Source organism: Macrotis lagotis, chromosome 4, assembly GCF_037893015.1.
Source record: "Macrotis lagotis isolate mMagLag1 chromosome 4, bilby.v1.9.chrom.fasta, whole genome shotgun sequence".
Taxonomy (NCBI): Eukaryota; Metazoa; Chordata; class Mammalia; order Peramelemorphia; family Peramelidae; genus Macrotis; species Macrotis lagotis.
In genome coordinates this window covers 275,194,890-275,217,128 of record NC_133661.1, presented here as the reverse complement: position 1 = coordinate 275,217,128, position 22,239 = coordinate 275,194,890, and the positions used below count along the sequence as shown (strand labels likewise).

The 22,239-nt window shown below is 34.6% G+C and overlaps 1 protein-coding gene and 1 pseudogene across 4 annotated transcripts in view; both read left to right on the top strand.

Moving 5' to 3' along the window:
• The window catches only part of GPHN (gephyrin), a 714,820-nt gene that overhangs the window by 171,613 nt on the left and 520,968 nt on the right, over window positions 1-22,239 (top strand). The gene's annotated exons all lie outside the window — the stretch shown is intronic.
• LOC141522570 (dephospho-CoA kinase domain-containing protein pseudogene) overlaps window positions 1-22,239 on the top strand; it is a 57,311-nt pseudogene that overhangs the window by 14,415 nt on the left and 20,657 nt on the right.

Here is a 22,239-nt window from a genome sequence, read left to right as displayed (position 1 = left end):
ACAAATTTTGCTTCTGCTCCATTCATAATTCTCTACCTCTTTTCCCTGCATCATATCTATCCCAAACATGAGCACATTCTAAGCCATTTCAAATCTGGGTTCCACATTCCCTGAAAATTTCATATACATATATATGTATAGTTGTCTTAAAAATCAAATAAAAACTTTCAAAATGTATTTAGATAAATTATTTACAAAAGTAGCAACATTTTCATGGTCCTTGTTTCCATTAAATAATCCTTAATTTGGAACTCGTATAACCTTTAAAATACCCAATCGAAACCTAATTACTTCTATTATTTTGAGTCCCATTTTCTTCAAACAAATTGTGACTCTAGAGAGGAAGAGAACAGCCTTCAAGTGAATGAAATAAGAGAAACTACCCAACATGGTTGCCAAAGGCAAAATTTTAAAATGAATGGCCAGACTTTCCCTCCTTAAAAACTACAATTTCTGGATTGATATAATCCATGGTACCTGAATTACAGTATTACAACTGAAAAAAAAATCATAGAAGAGAAATGACAGGTGACTAAAAGTCACTTCCCTGGTAGGGGAAGGGGAAAAAAAAAAGCAAAAACAGATTCAGGAAAGCAAGGGTGGAAATAAAACAAAAATTTATTAAAATAAGTTACAACACATGGGAAGGGATAGGGAGAGAGAGAAAAGAACAGCCAAGCAGCATTGGCTGGACCAGCAGGTCAGAGAAGACTGCGGCCCTGAGCAGGAGTCCAACCCAAGTTTTCAATGTCTTGCCTCTCATCCAGAGATGAGAAAAATCCTTTTCCCTTACTGGACCCTGAATTAGGTAGAAGGTTAAGCCTAAGGAGATCAAGATACAAATTTATATCAAGAATAAGGATCTCCACGCAATTTGACAAGATTAGCAGCCTTTAAGATGATAAATTTTGTTTCTCTTACAATCATAGTTCTCTATATCTTTTCCATGGTAGTCAATTTATAGCTCAAGAATAGGTGGTAGTCAATTTACCTCTCCACCCAGTTTCTACATTCACAATTCTCTTCATTTTTTCCTGCATCACTAGCAGTTAATGGCCTAGACAAGCAACAAGTAAACATATGTACCTGAACCAGACATATACACAAACAAAAAGAGAGTGTTATTTGAACAAAGTCTCACATATCTGGCTGCGAAACCCCCAAAACAAAAGACAGACGAGCGCTCTTATTTTTTTTAACTTCAGGGTCCCTCTAGAGTGAGAGCAAATTGGGGCTCCCCCTAGTGCTGTCTGTTTTGGTTTAATTGCTTTGGCCTTGGGTGCCCCTCCAGAGTTAGAATTTACTTGGGGTGTGCTTTTTGTTTGTCTTTGGGGTCACTAGAGTGGAAACAAGGTATTCTTGTGTTGTCTATGTCTTTTGTTTTGGGGGTTTGGCAGCCAGATATGTGAGACTTTGTTCAAATAACACTCTCTTTTTGTTTGTGTACCCTAAGGCCAAAGCCAAGAAATTTCTATCCCCCCCCAAAAAAAGAGGTAAGAATTCCCATTAAGCTCAGAGGTAAATTCCAGAGAGTAGTTCAACTTTAAACAAAGCAAAGGTTCTAAAATATATCAATTGAATTGAAAAAATGGTAGACTCACCTAATTGCAAGTGCAGCTTTGATTAGTGGCAAAATTTGTCCTAATTTTTTTATTTAGGGATCCCACCTCTAGCATTGTTAAGTCAAAATGATCTAATCTCATATCTGGCAAACTAAAACAGCAAAGAGCAGGACTTTGAAAAGATATAGACCTCTTTCCTGCTAAAGAGATGACTGGGTCAAGACCAAGGACCTGCCCTCCTCAAAATTCCTGTCCATATCCACATGTTACAACATAAAAATTGTTAACCCTAAAATTATAAAACTTAAAAATCATGGATTAAAATAAAATGAGAGAAAATAAGTTAGAAATGAAGTTTTATTCTCTGAGATTTACCATTAACCTATATTATAGAGACCATTTTGGTAAGGACTACCTCTGGTAAAAAGAGACCAGGATACTTATACAATGGGGGGGGGGGTGGTGGACCTAAGTCTAGTATAGATAACAAGAATAAACAAATACTAAAAATTTTCCTGGAGGCCAGCCAATTTTACAAGACATCTCAGCAAAGAGAATCATCCTTCTATAATGCTATCTTGCCTCAGGGAAGTCTCATTCTTTCATAAGTTTAAGTACCAAGAGGGCAGGAGGAGTACTCCTTTCAACATATAAAGGAGAAACACATTCCAATGTTCACAATAGCTAAAGAAAATTAACCTTTGACCAGGAATATGGTTTTGACACTATATACTGAGAAAAGTGCAAAGTATATGTACAAAAAAAAAAAAGCTTACAAAGTGGTTTTTTATTTGGTTTTTGCAGGAGTACAGGAATAGACAGGGTACCAGTTACTGGGTTGAGGTGGTTAAGGTTTTGGTAGGAATTACAAAATTAGTAAACTCAACTGAAGCTTGAAGGAATTCTAAGAGAGAAAAGTGATTAGAAGATAATTACAGGCATAAAGGACAACCTGTGCAAAGAGACCAGAGATGAAATGCTGTTGTAAAACAAAAACAAGTAGACTAAGTTGATTAGATTGGAAAATACTTGAAAGTAGTGTTTTCCAAGCCTGGGAAGGTTGTCTGATAAAATTGTAAAGAGAGAGAGAGAGAGAGAGTCTAGGGCTAATTATATGTAGATCTAGGAGTTTTCAATGGAGAGATCATTAAACCAGTAAGAGGTGCCTAGATATCACCTAAAAGTAAAAAGTATAGAGAGATGAGGGCCAAAGATAGAGCCTTGAGGTTACCCATAATTAGAGAGTATGAGATGGAAAATGGTCCACCAAAGGAATCAAAGGAAGAATTAAATATAGCTTCAAGACTGTAACAGAGGGGCAGTTGGGTGGCACAGTGGATAGGGAACTGGCCCTGGAGTCAGGAGGACCTGAGTTCAAATTTGTTCTCAGACACTTAATAATTACCTAGCTGTATGACCTTGGGCAAAACACTTAACCCCATTATCTTGCAAAAAAAAAAAAGATTGTAACAGAATAGATGATGGTACTCTCATTCAAACTAAAGAAATCAAGAAAAGAGGTACATTTGGAGGGAAAATGATTTCTGTTTCAGAATGATGAGCCTTCTAAAGCAGAACTCATTTTCTCTTTAAATGAATCTTTTCTCTTAATACCTAAACTAGTATCAGCAAACAGCTACTGATGTGAGACTAGAACTCCATAAAGTAGACATGAGCTGACCATAAAGATTCATGTAAAAATGATAGTTGAACCCTTAGGGAACTGATGAGATAATCTAAAGATATTGTAAGAGATGCCAGAAGGGAAACCTGTGGGTAAGGAAGAGTACACCCACAATTAAGGAGTATAGGATCCTTAAGGAAGTTGAGTGGGACTGTTCATAGAGGATTAGCATAAGTGGCAATGTCACAAAAACCAAGAGAGAAAAAAGCATGAATAGGAAGGAGTGGTCAACAGTGTTTTGTTTTTTTCTTTAATCTTTGTTTTTTTTATAAAAGATTTTATTTGAGTTTTACAATTTTCCCCCCAATCTTACTTCCCTTCCCCCACCCCCCACAGAAAGCAATCTGTCAGTCTTTACTATGTTTCCCTGTTGTACTTTGATCCAAATTGAATGTGAGGAGAGAGAAATCATCTCTTTAAGGAGGAAACAAAAAGTCTTAGAGATAACAAGATTCAAGACAATAAGATATCTGTTTTTTTTTTTTCTCTAAATTAAAGGGAATAGTCCTTGAACTTTGTTCAAACTCCTTGGCTCTTTATCTGGATACAGATGGTATTCTCCATTGAAGACAGCCCCAAAATTCTCCCTGATAGTTGCACTGATGGAATGAGCTAGTTCATCTCACTCAACATCAGTCCATGCAAATCCCTCCAGGTTTCCCTGAATTCCCATCCCTCCTGGTTTCTAATAGAACAATAGTGTTCCATGACATACACATACCACAGTTTGCTAAGCCATTCCCCAATTGAAGGACATTTACTTGATTTCCAATTCTTTGCCACCACAAACAGGACTTCTATGAATATTTTTGTACAAGTGATGTTTTTACACTTTTTTATCATCTCTTCAGGATATAGACTCAGTAGTAGTATTGCTGGGTCAAAAGGTATGCTCATTTTTGTTGCCCTTTGGCATAGTTCCAAATTTCTCTCCAGAAAGGTTGGATGAGTTCACAGCTCCACCAACCATGTAATAGTGGCCCAGATTTCCCACAACCCTTCCAACAATGATTGTTATCCTTTCTGGTCATATTGGTCAGTCTGAGAAGTGTGAGGTGGTACCTCAGAGAAGCTTTAATTTGCATTTCTCTAATAATTAATGATTTAGAACAGTTTTTCATATGACTATGGATTGCTTTGATTTTCTTATCTGTAAATTGCCTTTGCATATCCTTTGACCATTTGTCAACTGGGGAATGGCTTTTTGTTTTAAAAATATGACTCAGTTCTCTGTATATTTTAGAAATGAGTCCTTTGTCAGAATCATTAATTGTAAAGATTGTTTCCCAATTTACTACATTTCTTTTGATCTTGGTTACAGTGGTTTTATCTCTACAAAAGCTTTTTTAATTGAATGTAATTGAAATCATCTAGTTTGCTTTTGGTGATGTTCTTCATCTCTTCCTTAGTCATAAACTGCTCCCCTTATCATAGAAATGACAGGTAAACTAGTCCTTGATCTTCTAATTTGCTTATAGTATTGTTTTTTATGTCTAAATCATGTAAGCATTTGGATCTTATCTTTGTAAAGGGTGTGAGGTGTTGGTCTAATCTAAGTTTCTTCCATACTAACCTCCAATTTTCCCAGCGTTTTTATCAAAGGGAGAGTTTTTATCCCAATAGCTGGACTCTTTGGGTTTATCAAACAGCAGATGCTAATGCACCTAGTCTATTCCACTGGTCCACCACTCTATTTCTTAGCGAATACCAAACAGTTTTGATGACTGATGCTTTATAATATAATTTTAGATCAGGTAAGTCTAAGCCCCCTTCTTTTGTACTTTTTTTCATTAAATTCCTGGAAATTCTTGATGTTTTATTTCTCCATATGAATTTGCTTACAGCTTTTTCTAACTCATTAGAGCAGTGTTTTGGAATTTTGATTGGTAGGGCACTAAACAGGTATTTTAGTTTTGGTAGAATTCTCATTTTTATTATATTAGCTCTCCCTATCCCTGAGCAGTTGATATTTGCCCAGTTATTTAAATCTGATTTAATTTGTGTGAGAAGTGTTTTATAGTTGTTTTCAAAAAGTTTCTGATTCTGTCTTGGCAAATAGACTCCCAAGTATTTTATATTGTCTGAGGTTACTTTGAATGGGATTTCTCTTTCTAGCTCTTCCTGCTATATCTTGCTAGACATACATAGAAAAGTTGAGGATTTATGAGGGTTTATTTTGTAACCTGCAGCTTTGCTGAAATTGTTAATTGTTTCCAGTAGTTTTTTGGGTGATTTCTTGGGATTCCCTAGGTAGACCATCATGTCATCTGCAAAGAGGGAGAGTTTTGTCTCTTCTTTCCGAATTCTAATTCCTTCAAATTTTTTTCCTCTAATTGGTGAAGTTAACATTTCTATTATGATATTGAATAGTAGCGATGATAATGGGCACCCTTGTTTCACCCCTAATCTTATTGGGAATGCCTCTAGCCTCTTCCCATTGAATATAATGCTTGTTGATGGTTTCATATAGATACTGCTAATTATTCTGAGGAACAGTCCATTTATTCCGACATTCTCTAGTGTTTTTAATAGGAATGGGTACTGTATTTTGTCAAAATCTTTTTCAGCATCTATTGATGTGATCATATAATTTCTGATAGGTTTGTTGTTGATATAATTGATTATACTAACAGTTTCCCTAATATTGAACCAACCCTGCATTCCTGGGATAAATCCTATTTCATCCTAATGTTTTATCCCAGTGGTAACTTGTTGTAATTGTTTTGCTAAGATTTTATTTAAGATTTTTGCATCTATATTCATTAGGGAGATAGGTCTATAATTTTCTTTCTCTGTTTTAACTCTTCCTGGTTTAGGTATCAGCACCATATTGGTTTCATAGAAAGAGTTAGGCAGTATTCCATCTTACCCTATTTCTCCAAAGAGTTTATATAGAATTGGAGCCAATTTTTCCTTAAATGTTTGGTAGAATTCACTTGTGAATCCATGAGGTCCTGGAGATTTTTTCTTAGGGAGTTCAATAATTGCTTCTTGAATTTCTTTTTCTGAAATAGGGTTGTTTAGGTATTTAATGTCCTCTTCATTTAACCTGGGCAACTTATATTTTTGTAAATATTCATCTATTTCACTTAGATTATCAAATTTATTGGCATAGAGTTGGGCAAAATAATTTCAAATTATTACTTTAATTTCCTCCTCATTGGGGGTAAGTTCACCCTTTTCATTTATGATACTAGCAATTTGATTTTCTTCTTTTTTTTTTTAATCAAATTGACTGGAAGTTTATCAATGTTATTGGGTTTTTTTTTTCACAAAACCAACTTTTGGTTTTATTAATTCAATAGTTTTTTTGCTTTTGCTTTTATTAATTTCTCCTTTAATTTTTAGAATTTCTAATTTGGTATTTAATTGGGGATTTTCAATTTGTTCTTTCTCTAATTTTTTTAGTTCCATATTTAATTCATTGATTTCCTCTTTCTCTAATTTATTCATGTAAGCATTTAAAGATATAATATATCCCCTGAGAGCTGCTTTGAGTGAAGCCCATAGGTTTTGGTATGTTATTTCATTATTTTCATTATCTAGGATAAAATGATTGATTCTTTCTATAATTTGTTTTTTGGTCCACTCATTCTTTAAAATGAGGTTATTCAAATAGTTTCCAATTGGTTCTGGGCCTGTATCTCCTTAGCCCAATATTGCAAATGACTTTTATTGCATTGTGATCTGAGAAAGATGTATTCACTATTTCTGCCTTTCTGTAGTTGATCATTAGGTTTTTTTAATGTCCTAGTACATGGTCAATTTTTGTATAAGTTCCATGTACTAGAGAGAAAAAGGTATATTCCTTTCTATCCCCATTCAATTTCCTCCATAAGTCTACCATATCTACTTTATCTAACAATCTATTTACCTCCTTAACTTCTTTCTTGTTTATTTTATGATTCGATTTATCTAGATCTGATAGTGGGAGGTTGTCTATGTCTTCCTGTAGTTCTTTCAGCTTTTCCTCTAAGAATTTGGGTGCTGTCCCACTGGGTACATATATATTCAATATTGAAATGACTTTATTGTATAAGGTACCTTTTAGGGGAGGATAAAGTTCCCTTCCTTATCTCTTTTAATGCTATCTATTTTTGCATTTGTCTTGTCTGAGGTAAGGATTGCTACCCCTTTTTTCACTTCAGCTGAAGCAAAATATATTTTGCTCCAAGCTTTTACCTTTACTCTATATGTATCTCTCTGCTTCGAATGAGTTTCTTGTGAGCAGCATTTTGTAGGATTCTTGTTTTTAATCCACTCTGATATTTGCTTACATTTTAAGGGAGAGTTCATCCCATTCACATTCAAAGTTATGATTATCAATTCTTTATTGCCCTCCATGCTATCTTCCTTCTGTTTGTATTTTCCCCCTTCCCCCTTTTATCCATATTCCCCAGTATTCTGTTTCTGAATACTGCCCTCCTATATCATCCCTCCCCTTTCTTTCTACCTTTCCCTTTTTCCCCTTTTCCCTTCCTTTTATTAGTTCCCTTTTCCCCTCTCCTCCTTCCCTCCTTTTCTCCATCCCCCTCCCCTTTTCCCCTTTGAATACTTGAAAGGTTAGATTTTTTTTAAGTTAACTGAGTATGTGTGTAAATTGAATTTAAGCCAAGTCTGATGAGAAGAAGATTCAGGTGTTTCTCATCTCCTACCTTCATCCCCTCTATTACCATAGGTATTTTGTATCTCTTAGTGTAATGAGATTTACCCCCATTCAATCTCCTCCCTCCTCCCATCTCCTTCCTCTCCCCCTTTTTAAGGAAGTAGTGTTTTTAAAATCATTCTATCTGAGTCATAGAAAATTCTGAGTAACCGTCACTGAGTACATTCTATCTAATAGAGTTAAAATTCTTGAGCGTTATTAGTCTTTCTCCCAAGTGGGATTAAAGCCAGTTACATCCCATTGGATAGCAGTATCATGGATAGATCATGAATGTCCATCACTTCTGGCTAGGTATATTCTCTCTGGTAGAGTTATAATTCTCAAGATTTATGAGAATCTTTTTCCCCATGGTGTAATATAGCCAGTTTCACCTTATTGGATAGCAGGTTTTTGTTTTATCTTTTATCTCGCCCCTCATTTTTTTTCTTTCTTACCTTTTCATGTCTCTCTTGGAGCTCCTGTTTGATGTCCAAATTTTCAATTTAGCTCTGGTCTTTTCATCAGGAATTTTTGGAATTCTTCCATTTTGTTAAATGTCCATATTTTTCCCTGAAAGAGAAGGCTCAGCTTTGCAGGAAAGTAGATTCTTGGCTGCATTCCAAGCTCCCTTGCTCTTTGAAATATCTCATTCCAGGCCCTTCAATCCCTTAATGTTGATGCAGCCAGGTAGTAAGTAATCCTTACTGTGGCTCCTTGATATTTAAATTTTTTCTTTCTGGCTGCTTGCAGGATTTTTTCTTTTATCTGATAATTCTAGAATTTGCCCACAACACTCCTTGGTGTTTTCATTTTTGGATCTTTTTCTGGAGGGGATCAATGTATTCTTTCAATAACTACTTTGTCCTCTGGTTCCATGATATCAGGGCAATTTTCTATCACTAGATCCTGCAATATTGGGTCCAGGCTTTTTTTCTCTTCCATGTTTTCAGGAAGGCCAATAATTCTCAGGTTGCCCCTCCTCGACATATTCTCAAGGTCATTGGTTTTACTGATGAGGTATTTTACATTTTCTTTTATTTTTTCTATTTTTTGATTTTGTTTGACAGGCTCTTGCTGTCTCATGAAGTCATTAGTTTCTGCAGACTCCATTCTTTTTTTATGGAGGAGTTTTCTTCATTAACCTTTTGCAACTCCTTTTCTAGCTGGTCAGTTCTACTTTTGAAAGAGCTTTCCATTTGACCAATTGAGGTTTTGAGAGATTTATTCTCATTTTGTATTTGTCCAATTGTATGTTCTAAGAATTTGTTTTCTTGTTGCAAGGTATTAATTGTCTCTCTCAAATTTTCCAGTTGATTTTTAAACTCCTTCCTTATTTCTTCAAGGAAGTCTTTCTGTGCTGGAGACCAGATCATATTCTCCTCAGAGGTTCTAGGTCTCTCTGAGTTAGGGTCTTTTCCTTCTAAGAAATTTTCTGTGGATCCACCTTTCCACTGACCTTTCTTCATTTTGCTAAGACCTTGAGTTGGGGAGGGGCTGGTTCACAGAGGTTTGGTGTTGGGATCCCTAGAGGCTTTACTCACTGAGTGCAATTTCTCTGGCTGGCCAGTAGGAGGTGCCGGTTGCTTTCTCTGGAGTGTCTGTTGACCTTGATTGAGGCCTTCTCCCTTAGCTTGAAGGGAGGGGTTGAAGCTATTGAATCCTTTTGCCTTCAATCAATGGTGGGCTTCATTCCTTTCCCTATTGTCAGCTGGGTTCATTATTCTGCTCACATCTTGTGCCTGAGGCAGGAGCAGTCTGTAATTGGTTTTTCAGGGAAGAGGCCTCAGCTGCATTGGAGGTGTGGACTCAGAATTTCTCAGACCAGAGGAGCCCAGGGATGTTGTCCACTGTTCTCCTGCACCCGAATTCTCCCCCCAACCCTGTTGGCAAGGTCCAGAGGGTGAATCCCAACACCAGTGCCTCTGCTCCCTAGTTGACTCAAGCCCCCACGGTCTATCCCCACTGGTACTCCAGCAGATTCATCTCTTGGGCCCTCAGGCTCCCTGGTTCCCATTCAGCAGCTAATCTGGCTGATCAGGGACTGATCTTCCCTCTGAGTCTGGACTCACCTTCTGGGACTTGCCTAAGACAAATCTTGAGGTAGATGTTCTTTCTCCTGGGTTTTGTGGGTCGGATTTCTGTTAAGAGGTTTGTTTCCTGTGCTAGATGGGGGAAAGATCAGGAGACTTTAGAACTGTGCCTGTCTTCTCTACGCCATCTTGGCCAGAAGTTCTCAACAGTGTTAAATGCTACAAAATGATTGAGAAAGACAATGAGTAAATAATCTAAAATACAGAGTACTGAGCATTTGTGTGAAGTAAGTCTGAAATGGAATATGGCAGAGTACAGGCAGCAACCCAGCTAAACTCCCCCAACACTCCCTTCCAAACAACATTAAAATAACTACTAAAATAAAAATTTAAGTGACAGAGCTAACAAAATAACAAGGTGAGACATCTTTCCTTTGACTGGAGTGGGCAGTGGCAGCAGAAGTTTAGAAGCTCTCAGCCCAATATGGAAAGGGGTCTGACAACTGGTCAGGAAGAAATTACAGGGGATCCTTTGTCTGCACTAATAGGTAACTATATTTCATATGCAATTCTGGGTCATAGTTCAGGGGGGAAGGGAGCAGTTGTGTACAGTTACAAAGGAACTGGAACCCTAATCATACAGTTCCAAGGTGGAGAAGAGCACTTAACACCTGCTTCTGCAGGAGAGCAGGGGACTTGGTTACAATTCCAAAGTCAAGAGGAGTGCTAGTGCTTGTGGTTGTAGGGGACCAGGGGCCTTCCTGAGCAAAATACCAGAGTTAAAGACTAAGAAAGTAGTGACTACACCTGTTTCTGGATCACTACACATGTTCCTGGATCACTACACCTTGACAGCACCTGAAATTTATAGACTTCAATAACTAAGTCTAAGAACAGTAACAAGAAAAAGCTCAAAGTATGGGACAGTGCTTCCTCACACCCCACTCCAGTGAGCAGAGCCCAACTTAAATATAAAGTTCAAAATCAAGAAATAGGCTGAAAGAAAAGAACTTGACCATAAAAGGCTAGGGAAGACTAGGAAAAATTGGCAGGAAAGACCAATACATAAACTCAGGAGAAGACAACAATGTGAAAAATCTATAAGTAAAGCCTCAAAAAAATGCTATTTGAAAACCCAATCACAACAAGAATTTCTAAAAGAATTAAAGAAAGCAATGAGCAAAGCGATAAAGGAAAACTTGGGTTTTGAGAATGATGAAAGAAAATTATGAAAAAAGAATTAACAACTTGATAAAAAAAACACCTTAAAAACCAGAATTCACCAAATCAAAAAAGAGTTACAAAATCTCAGGGAAGAATAGAATTCCTTAAAAAAGAGAATTGGCCAAATTGGGAAAGAGGTACAAAATTTCACTGAAAAAAAATAATTCCTTAAAAATTAGAACTGGGCAAATGGAATTTAATAATTCCATGAGACATCAAGAAACAAGAAAATAAAATCAAAATAATGAGAATAAATACAAGAAAATGTGAAATAACGTCACTGGTGAAACAGTTCACCTGAAAAATATATTGAGGAGAGGGAATTTTAGAATTATTACCTTAAAGCCTTAATCAAAAAAAAAAGAGATTCATAGTCATATTTTAAAAAATCATCAAGGATAATTGACTCAATATCTTAAATCCAGAAGGGTAAAATACTGAAAAAGTTTCTAAAATGAAAACTCCCAAGAATATTCTAGTCAAATTTCAGAGCTTCCAGGTCAAGGAAAAAATATTGCAAGCAGTTAGAAGGAAATAATTCAAATATCATAGAACTTCAGTCAAGGTCATACTTGTACTAATGCTTTTTTATAATCCACCAATGTAGTTTCTACATTAAAGGATCTGAGGGTTTCAAATATGAGTCAAGGAGCTATCTTTGATAAGTTCACAGAGAATCTTAGTATAGTGTCTGGCACAAACAAATGCTTAATAAAATATTGTTGATTGATTAGTAGATCTTACAAAAGTTTTTTGTTATTTTAATGATGAAAATTATTATCATTAATAGCTTACCAATACCAATCTCTCCCTACTTAATGAATAGTATCCAAAAGAAAAGCTGATGTTGAAAGCTGATTTTACATTAAAATATTGAGTGAGAGCCAGGTACTTGAAAATTTAAGACTGTAATTAAAGCAAATTTTAAAATTTAAGTGTTTCCCCCCCCCCCTTCTGCATGGGGTGTGTGACTAAAATAAAAATACTTTAATTCAAACAATCAAATATTTATGACTGAAAATGAATCTATATATGAACGTAATTTAACATTTGTTCCATATTTTTCTATCTTCATCAGTAAGACAAATATTACATGACACAAAATTAATCATATATGTTCATCATTTTTCTTTTCCCCCAAGCCCAGCTATCTAAAAAGTAAAGGAATTTGGAATCCAAACCTCAGGGTTCAGATTTCAGGTCAAGGACTCTCATTACTAGAAACAAAAAAGATGGAGGAGTCAAAATAGGATTTTATCATCTGAAGGTACTAAACTTCTTCCCCATTTCAACCTCTGCCATATCTGAGATTTAGTATGTATGATGGCTTGGAAAAAGACCACTTATTCTTTCAGAACATGTAAATTCTTTATAAGCAAGGACTACTTCATCATTTTATAATTCCCATATTCCATGATTCAATTGAAACCATTTTATCAGTATTGTTGAATTCAACTGAATTTTTACCCATATAGCACCAAGTCTTTATAGATGAAACTAAATCTTTTTGCTTATTTTGAGTTTCAACTGCTTTAATTCTCCCTTCTTCCCCATTCAATACAATACTCTTCTAATTTATTACCTTGAATTTATGGAATAAAATTGTGAAAAATTATTCTTTCATCAGATTTCAGAGCAAATCTATTAAATCTGTTTAAGATATCTGTTAATTGTGTGGAATGGCTAAACAAATTGTGATATATGGAATTTTATCATTTGAGACTTTGAAAGTTATAAGAACTATGATCAAATACAATAGTTGTTCCTGATTGTAATACAATAAAACATGACATACATTCATTAATTTGTTGGGTTTAGGGTGCAGAATGAGACATGTTTTGTGTTACAGTCACTGAAGGAATTTATTTTACTTGATTATGCATATTTGTTACCATCAGTTTCCTTTTTTATTTTAAAGTAGATTGCTGGTTGAGCAGAAGAGAATTAGAATTTCTGTTAATTTTTTAAAACGGGTGAGAGGAAAATAATGAGAACACTTCTCACACAAATAAAATCAGATTTAAATAACTGGGCAAATATCAATTGCTCTTGGATAGGCTGAGCTAATATAATAAAAAATGACAAAACTACCTAAATTAAACTACTTATTTAGTGCCCTACCAATCAAATTCCAAAAAATTACTTTAATGAGTTAGAAAATTATAAGTAAATCCATATGGAGAAATTGAAAAGTTAAGAATTTCTAGGGATTTAGTGAAAAAAAAGTACAAAAGAAGGTGGCTTAGCCCTACCAGATCTAAAATTATATTATAAAGCATCAGTCATCAAAACTGGTTTGGTATTGGCTAAGAAATAGAGTGGTGGATCAGTGGAATAGATTAGGTGTAAAAGAGATAGCAATAAATGATTATAGTAATCTACTGTTTGATAAACCCAGAGTCCAGCTTCTGGAATAAAAACTTTCTCTTCGAAAAAAATTTGTTAAGAAAATTGGTAGTTAGTATGGCAGAAACTTGGATTAGACCAACATCTCAACAAGATAAGATCAAAATGGGTACAGGATTTAGACATAAAACACAATATTATAAGCTAACTAGGTGATTCAGGAATGGTTTACCTGTCAGATCTATGGAAAGGAAAGCAGTTTATGACCAAGGAAGAGATGGAGAACAATCATCAAAAACAAATTAGATAATTTTGATTACATTAAATTAAAAAGCTTTTACTCAGTCAAAACCACTGTAAGATCAAAAGAAATGTTGTAAATTGGGAAACAATTTTTAGAACTAGTATTTCTGACAAAGGACTCATTTCTAAAATATATAGAGAACTAAGTCAAATTTATTAAAGAAACAAACAACAAGCCATTCCCCAATTGACAAATGGTCAAAGGATATGAAGAGGCATACAGATGAGGAAATCAAAGTGATCCACAGACATATGAAAAATTGCTCTGTATTATTACTGATTAGAGAAATACAAATTAAAGCATCTCTGAGGTACTATTTCACACCTCTCAGCCAATATGACCAGAAAAGACAGTGATCAATGTTGGAAGGGATATAGGAAATCTGGGACACTAATACATTTTTGGTGGAGCTATGAAATCATCCAGCCTTTCTGGAGAGCAATTTGGAATTATGCCCAAAGGGTAATAAAAATATAAAAATGTGCATACAATAGACCACTACTGGTTCTATACCCTGAAGAGATCATGAAAAAGGGCAAAAACATCACTTGTACAAAAATATTCATAGCAGCCCTGTTTGTGATGGCAAAGAATTGGAAATCAAGTGAATGTCCATCAGTTGGGGAATGGCTGAACAAACTGTGGTATATTTATGGTAAAGTAGAGGAAATTAGGTTAGAATAGATAGTTTGGGAATCATCAACAAAAAGATGGTATTTAATTCTATGGGAGTTGGTGATGTCACCAAGTGAAGTAGTATACATGAAGAAGAGAAGGGCCAGAACAGAATCCTGTGGTCAGAAGGCATAATGTGGAAGAGAATCTAACAAAGGATATTGGGAATGAGTGATCAAATAAATAGGAGAATGACCAGAAGAGAGTAGTGACCCCCAAACCCAATAGTTTGTTTGTTAAAGGAAGTCTCAGCTTCCTGCCACAAGGAAAAAATCATTTTTCTTTCTTTCTTTTTTTTCTTTTGCAATGCACTAGGGTTAAGTGACTCGCCCAAGGTCACAGCTAGATCTAAGGTCAAATTTGAATTCAGGTCCTTCTGACTCCAGAAAAAATTCCTTTTTCACCAACTCTTTTACTGCTACAAGTTGGTTATTTTTCTGCATTTTTAAAAAGGCCCAAAATGACATCACTATGTCTGTTATGAAACACTATTCTATGAAACCAGGAGGGATGGGATTTCAGAGAAGCCTGGAAGGATTTGCATGAACTGATGCTGAGCGAGATGAGCAGAACCAGAAGAACATTGTACACCCTAAAAGCAACATGGATTTGATGATTAGTTTTAATGGATTTGCTCATTTCATCAGTGCAACAATCAGGGACAATTTTAGTGTATCTGAGATGGAGAATACCATCTATATCCAAAGAAAGAATTATATAGTTTAAACAAAGACCAAAGACTATTACCTTTAATTTTAAGAAAAAGCTATCTTATGTAATTTTGCTATCTCTTATATTTTATTTTTTCCTTAAGAATATTATTTTTCTCTCAACACATTCAAGTTTGATCAGTGTATAGCATGGAAACAATGTAAAGACTATCAGACTGCCTTCTGTGAGGGGTGGAGAGAGAGGAGAGAGATTGGGAGGAAAATTGTAAAATTTAGAAAACAATAAAAAAAGTGAAAGGATGCTATTTTTGAATAAGGTCATGTATTAGTTTTGCTTAGCTAAAGTTTTAATTTGTTATGAGACTATGATATGGGAATAATCTATAAAAATATACATATTAAAAACAAAGCAAATTGATAAAACTGAAAATTAAAAAATATAAATATGTCAATAAAGAAAAAACATGGACAGATTTCTAAGAACCAAAAGTTAAGTAAGTAAAGATAATATAAACAATGACTTCAATTATGTAAATAGAATGATTACAACAAAACAAACCATACTAAAGTCTGGGAAATTATGATGACAAATAGCAGATCTCAACTTTGCTCATCTACTTGTGGAGGAACAAGAGCTATAAGGAAGTTGGGAGTGCTCTCTACTCAGAATAGAGAACATTCTGCCAAAGAACTAAAGAATTTAGGGAATTGGTGCAAGGAAACAATGGCTACGAAACCTGAAAGAAAAGTAAAAGTGGCATATAGCTGTTATCCCTAGAAGTTACCTGCAGTGGAACTTAAGGCAAATTTAGAGAATTCACCTCAAATGTTTATATGACCTATTTCTGCCTAACCAGTGGTAGAACTTTCAGAGCTCACATCAGCCACAGTCAGACACACTTTAACTTGATTCTAACATGGTGATGTCATTTTGGGCCTTTTTAAAAAGGAAGGAAAATAACCAACTTGTAGCAGTAACAGAGTTGGTGAAAAATGAGTTTTTTTCTGGAGTCAGAATTCAAATCTGACCTTAGATCTCTCTGTGACCTTGGGCGAGTCAATTAACCCTAGTGCCTTGAAAAAAACAAAAAAGAAAAAAGAAAAATGAATTTTTTCCTTTAGCAAACAAACTATTGGGGTTTGGGGGACACTACTCTCTTCTGGCCATTTTCCTATTTATTTGATCACTCATTCTCAATATCCTTTGCTAGATTCTCTTCTACATCATGCCTTCTAACCACAGGATTCCATTCTGGCCCTTCTCTTCTTCATGTATACTGCTTCAACTAAAAATAAAAGAAAACAAATTAGAGACTTAAAATCCTCCATATCTGTCATTGACGTGGAAGTACTAGACTATATGCTACCAGAGAGCAAAAGGGGAAAGACTCTCTACCTGTTGTACATGGGCCTTCCCTAGCTAAAATGTCTTATTACCAGAAGGTTAGTGTGATTTTTTGGGGGGGGGAGGAGAGAACGGGAGGAGAAGTTTGTGGCAATACTTGAAACTAATTGCAAAGGATAATTTTTAAAACTTTGATTATTGTAAAGAGATAGTGGTATAACTAGGTGAAAATACCTTGGAAAATATTTTTTCCTACTCCAAGAAGGAGATTTGAGTCCAATATTTGGTTCTTTGTTGACCCAGAATGTAAAAATTCATTCACTAGTGATCTGATGACTCTTTTTAAACTGAAATATACTGTTTACTTCCTGCACACTCAGCACCTTCATAATTTTATATGTGACTTTGAGAAAGAACAATGGGGAATGATGACCTCATTTATTCCTAAGATTCTGATTTATAGGCACCTGCTGCTCAACCTACAGAGAACAGAGATATCCCCCCCAAAAAAATGGAATCTTTTCCTAACGAACTCAAAGGGGAGCCCAAAAGAATGTTTCCAAGTTTTTCTGCTTCCTACTCAGTTCAATTTGAGAAAAACCTACATAGCAGAATTTTGTGAGACATACAAAATGTCTTAAGCAGTTCAAGCTGTAGAAAGATGTCTGACTTCTCCTATTTCTTGAAAGGTGGCATTATTGAAAATAAGTTAGGCAGATGGTGTTTTTCTCTTCTTTCTCTATGTCTCCATCTTTCTTCTCCTTTTTATTCTAGTGATTAATAGCATAGTCAGAATAGGAAAAATAGACAAATCTTGCCAATCAGAAGAAGAAATCTATAGTCAGATTTTCACATAACCATCTGGCATTGAGTATAACTTGTTTCCATCCAGTTGGACTAAAAGCAACCTAATTAGCTAATTGGTTTTATTTAGCAAAAATAATGCAATTTGGATTCTTTGAGGTATTTTTATAACTCTTCTCTATAAAGTCATGACTTTTAGGCAAGAGCAACACTCTCAGTGTGACATACAAGGGTAACATTAGACTGGGTCCTATAAAATGTATATGTAACTGACAATGTTAGTTTTTTGATAGCATTTTCTTTACATCTGGAGATTAGTGAAAAAATATATTTCATAGTAGACAAGAAATCATTTTACTATTTAAGAAATATTGTACTATGGTATAATTATAGTACTCTAACAGTGATACTTGTGATTATTCTGCTGGTTCTGTATAATTCAATGCCTTAATTAATTGACAGAAAGTTTTTGGCTCAATATTGTCTTCTAATATTATTTATTCCATTTCTTACAGAATAACATCAGTTTATTTTTCTTCGGGAAGCATATTTCTCTGTAGCATAGCAAGGGTTTAGAATCAGTGTTGATAATAGCATGTTTAGGAAGACTGTTAGACAAATAACCTGGCCGCCACAGAAAGTTCATGTTAGGAAATAGCAAGGAAAAACTAATAAGTAGGGTAGAGAGAGGTTTTAACTGAATGCCAGGTAAAGGAGCAGGCCACCTTTTTGTGTAATGTGCTTCTTTGGTAGTCTGAAGAAGCCTATGAACTCCTCAAAATAATCTGGTGTTTTATCTAGATTCATAATGGAAAGAAATGTTAAATTTTAGTTCAAGTTTAGTGAGAATAAAGATATCATTTTTATAACTAAATTCACAGGTTCCAGTTTAAGAATTCCTTCTCTAGGGATTGGGAAGGCAGTGAAGATTTTGAGAAAATGTAGATGTGATATGAAAATAATCTTGTATTAGAAACATTAATCTAATTCCAATATGAAGAATGAGATGGAAGGGAGAGAGTCTGGTGATAGAGTGCCTTGTATGACTTGCCTGTGTCAGTGGATTAAAGACTATGTTAAGATGAATGAGGTGTGAGAAGACTGAATTGAGGGAAAGGTGTCAGGTTTTGAAGGACTTTGCCAAATAGAAGATTTTATATTTGATCCTGATACTTAGGGAGCCATTGGAGTTTTTTGAATGAGAGGTGACATGGTAAGACATGTGCTTTAGGAAGATGCTAAATGGATCAGTTGGAGTATGGAAAGACTTGTGGCATGAAGACCAAATAGTAGACTATTACAATAGTACAGTGAGGTGATATAAACTGGAACTAGGGTGGCGTTGTCAAAGGAGAGAATGAAGCATAAGGCAGAGATATTATAAAGGTAGAAATTGCAGGACTTATCAACCAGTTGAATGTGGGGAGTTTAGAAAGAGTGAGGAGTCAGATAACACTTTGAAAGTCTGGCTGACTTTTCCCTTTGAAATTAAGGGAGTCAAGATAATGAGTTTAGTTTTGATAGGAATTTCGTGATTTCAAGATGTTTATAAGACATGTCTATTAGATAAGTTTGAGATATCCAGTTGATGGTTGAAAATGCAAGTTTGGAATATAGGAGAAAGGTTAGGGTTGGATAAATAAATCTCTGTATCATCAACAAAAAGACAACTGAATCCTTGAGAGCTGATGAGAGCACCATGGGACGAAGTATAGAGAGAAAAGAAGAGGGGGCATGGTAAAGAATCTTGGAGCATATGCTTAGCTAGGGAGTATGACTCAAAGTTTCTAGGAAAGAAGACTAAGGAGAGATTAGTCAGATTGGAGAAGAACTAGGGTAGAATAGTATTTTGGAAACCATAGAAAAGAGAATACTATGAAGAAGAGGGTAATCAATGATGTCAGTGGCTATTGACCTTTATCTTAATTATTCTTGAATATATCTGTAATTTTTTTAACTCTTGACCTATCTTCTCAATGCCTCTTATTAATATTTTCTTCTTATCTTTTTGATCACTCCTGTTTCCTTTACCAGTTTATCTCACTTCTTTGTCAATAAAAACCTATTTGAAAATTATTGTTGTGATATTTAGAATGTCTGCAGAAATTCTAGGAAACTATAAATATGTGAAACACAGGAGAACAATCTATAACTGCTTGACAGAATGGTGAGGCTCATAAAGATATTACTAATAACAATTTAATAGCAAATTCCTTATGTAGTAGAAGATATTTAAAAAGCTCAATTGACTTCAGTGAGCTAGTATTAGAGCAATGTAAATCAAAATATCTTTGAAATTATACCTCATACCCTGCATATTTATGACATGGAAATAATCAATATTGCAGTAGATAAAAGGACATAGATATACTAATAAATTTTGGAGTTAGTTATGGATTAGTCTAGGCATTCTAGGAAACAATTTGTAATTATGCTTTAAAAAAGTCTTATGATATCCATACCATTTGACTCAAAGCCTTCCCTGGCTAGACAAATGTTACAGGAAGATCAAAAGCAAACAAAAAAACCCCAAAAGGTTCTATATACACAAAAATATCATTAGAAGGCCTTTTTGTGGTTGCAAAGTACTTGGGAACAAAGTGGATGTCCTTTGATTGGGAAAAATGTAAATAAAATTGTGATACATGAATGCCATGGAATATTATTGACCATAAGAAATAATGAATGTAAATTATATAAGAAAACTATGAGACTTATATTAACTAGTACAAAGTAAAATTAGAGAACCAAGGAAAAATATATACAGGGATTAAGAATGACAAATGTAGAAAGGATCAAAAGTAATTGAAAATTGAATACCAATCATAATTATCAAGTTTGACCCCAGAGAAGAAATAAGAAAATATAATTTCCTTCCTTATTTGTAGATATGAAGGACTGAGCATGTGAAACACTACTTATACTGTCAGACTTTATTGACATATTATTTTATTTTGTTGAATTTTTTTCTTTTCTATCTTTTCTATAAAAGATGCTTTCTGTTATTTTTATCTTTGTGATGCTGTTACCAAGTAGTGCCTATCACATAGTATAATAGGCATTTAATAAATCAATTTAGGAAATGGTGTCATTAGGAATGTATTCTACCAAAATAATAATAATAATAACAATAGTTAACATTTATATAATACTCACTATATGCTAGATACTGCTAAGTGCTTTATAATTATTATTTCCCTGGGAAGTAGGTGGTGCTATTATTTCCATTTTACAGATGAGGAAACTCAAGCAAGTAGCATTTAAGTCACTTGTCTCACAGTCACATAGCTATTAAGTTTCTAAGGCTGAATTTGAACTCAAGCCTTCCTAACTCCAGGTCTGACCCTTTATCAACCATATCCAACTAGACTGCTTGACCAGAAAGATCTCCCAATGCCATTTGATGTTATATTTTTCAAGAAGTTGCTTATCCTGTCAGTGTTCTACCCAATGGAACAGATGGGAAAATGTACCTGAGTTTTTTTCTTCTTTGCTTTATCAACTACCCATGAGGATGAATACAAAAGAAAGAGGGAGATCCAGTTCTTTGCTGCACTGATGTTATCCAGTACTCAGTTCTACTAAAGGAGCAACAGAAGGAAAGATCTGACTTCTTCCCTACCACCTGCAGTAGTGACTAGGATGAACAGATCTAGATTTCTCTCACTTGCTCCACACTACTTCCTTATTGTCCAGGACCTGTTCTGTCTGGAATTTTATCTGTCTCCTCTAAACTAGAATTATATATCCCCAGTACTCTAATTTGTAATACATTTCTCACTTGATATCTTGGTAATATCTATTTAATTAATCTAGGTACTTCCTTCACCTTTACACCTCTTGTTTTTTTTTTCCATAACAATCTAATGGGAGGGTTTTCTCCATAAAATTTTCATTACTCAACATGTATCAGAATATTGTCTCAATATTACTATGTGATATTTGGCTTATTTCCTTTTCCCACCATATATAACCCTTATTCTGTCTCTTTTACTACTTCTCATGCATTAGAAATCTTTGGTAGCATGCTACAATTTACTTATGAGGATCATGTAGCTTTCCATTCTCTTTGGGTTTCATATATTTTTACTTTTATGACATGGGTTTTTATGATTCTTAGCTCTTTATGACTGGTGAATTGATTTGTACCTTTTGTGATTTTTTTTCATTTTTTGTAACTATATTTAATTTTATTCTGAACTTAAGAAATAAAACTAGCATTTCCTTAACAAAGTAGAATAGAAAAACAAGATTGCATCTGAAATTGCCAATCCATTATATACAATTTGCTATTCCTTTCACATATACAGTAAAGTTATCAAGTAACTTCCTTTTTTTTCTTCCCTGCCCCACAAACTTTGAGATATGTTATGCAATTATAAGGCTCCCATTTCAACAAGAGGAATATATTTGAACTCTTTTTTTTCTCTGTAAAAGAAATATTATAAATGGTGACTAGGTTCCTCTATCCACCCCATAAACTTGATTTTACCTTATGTATGAGAATTGTTTCATCAAAATTAAGTATCTTTAAATGACATTGTTTCTATCAAAATATATTGGGTTCCAACTGAGGGCATGAGGCTCACATCTTCCTGTCTCACTGCTTACAGTTCTTCTGGCAGTAATACTGGAGAATATCATAAGAATTCCTTCTGGAACTAGTAGAGGAGAATTTTATACTTCTGGGTATAAGTAACTTATTAAATTTATGCATCATCAAATCTATATAAGATAAAGCACTTTGCTGCATTAAAAAGATACCATCCAAGTGTTCTGAATTGGGGAACAAAGAGGGCAGTTGCAGGAGTCAAGAAGAAAGTGAGGGTTGTGTTCTTTAATGAGGGACTGTTTGTTCTGAAATTATTCCCAGTTAAATTTGGATCAGACATAGTATGATAACAAATAATAGGACACCATAGGAATTTCTGTTTGGAAAGGGAAAAGTT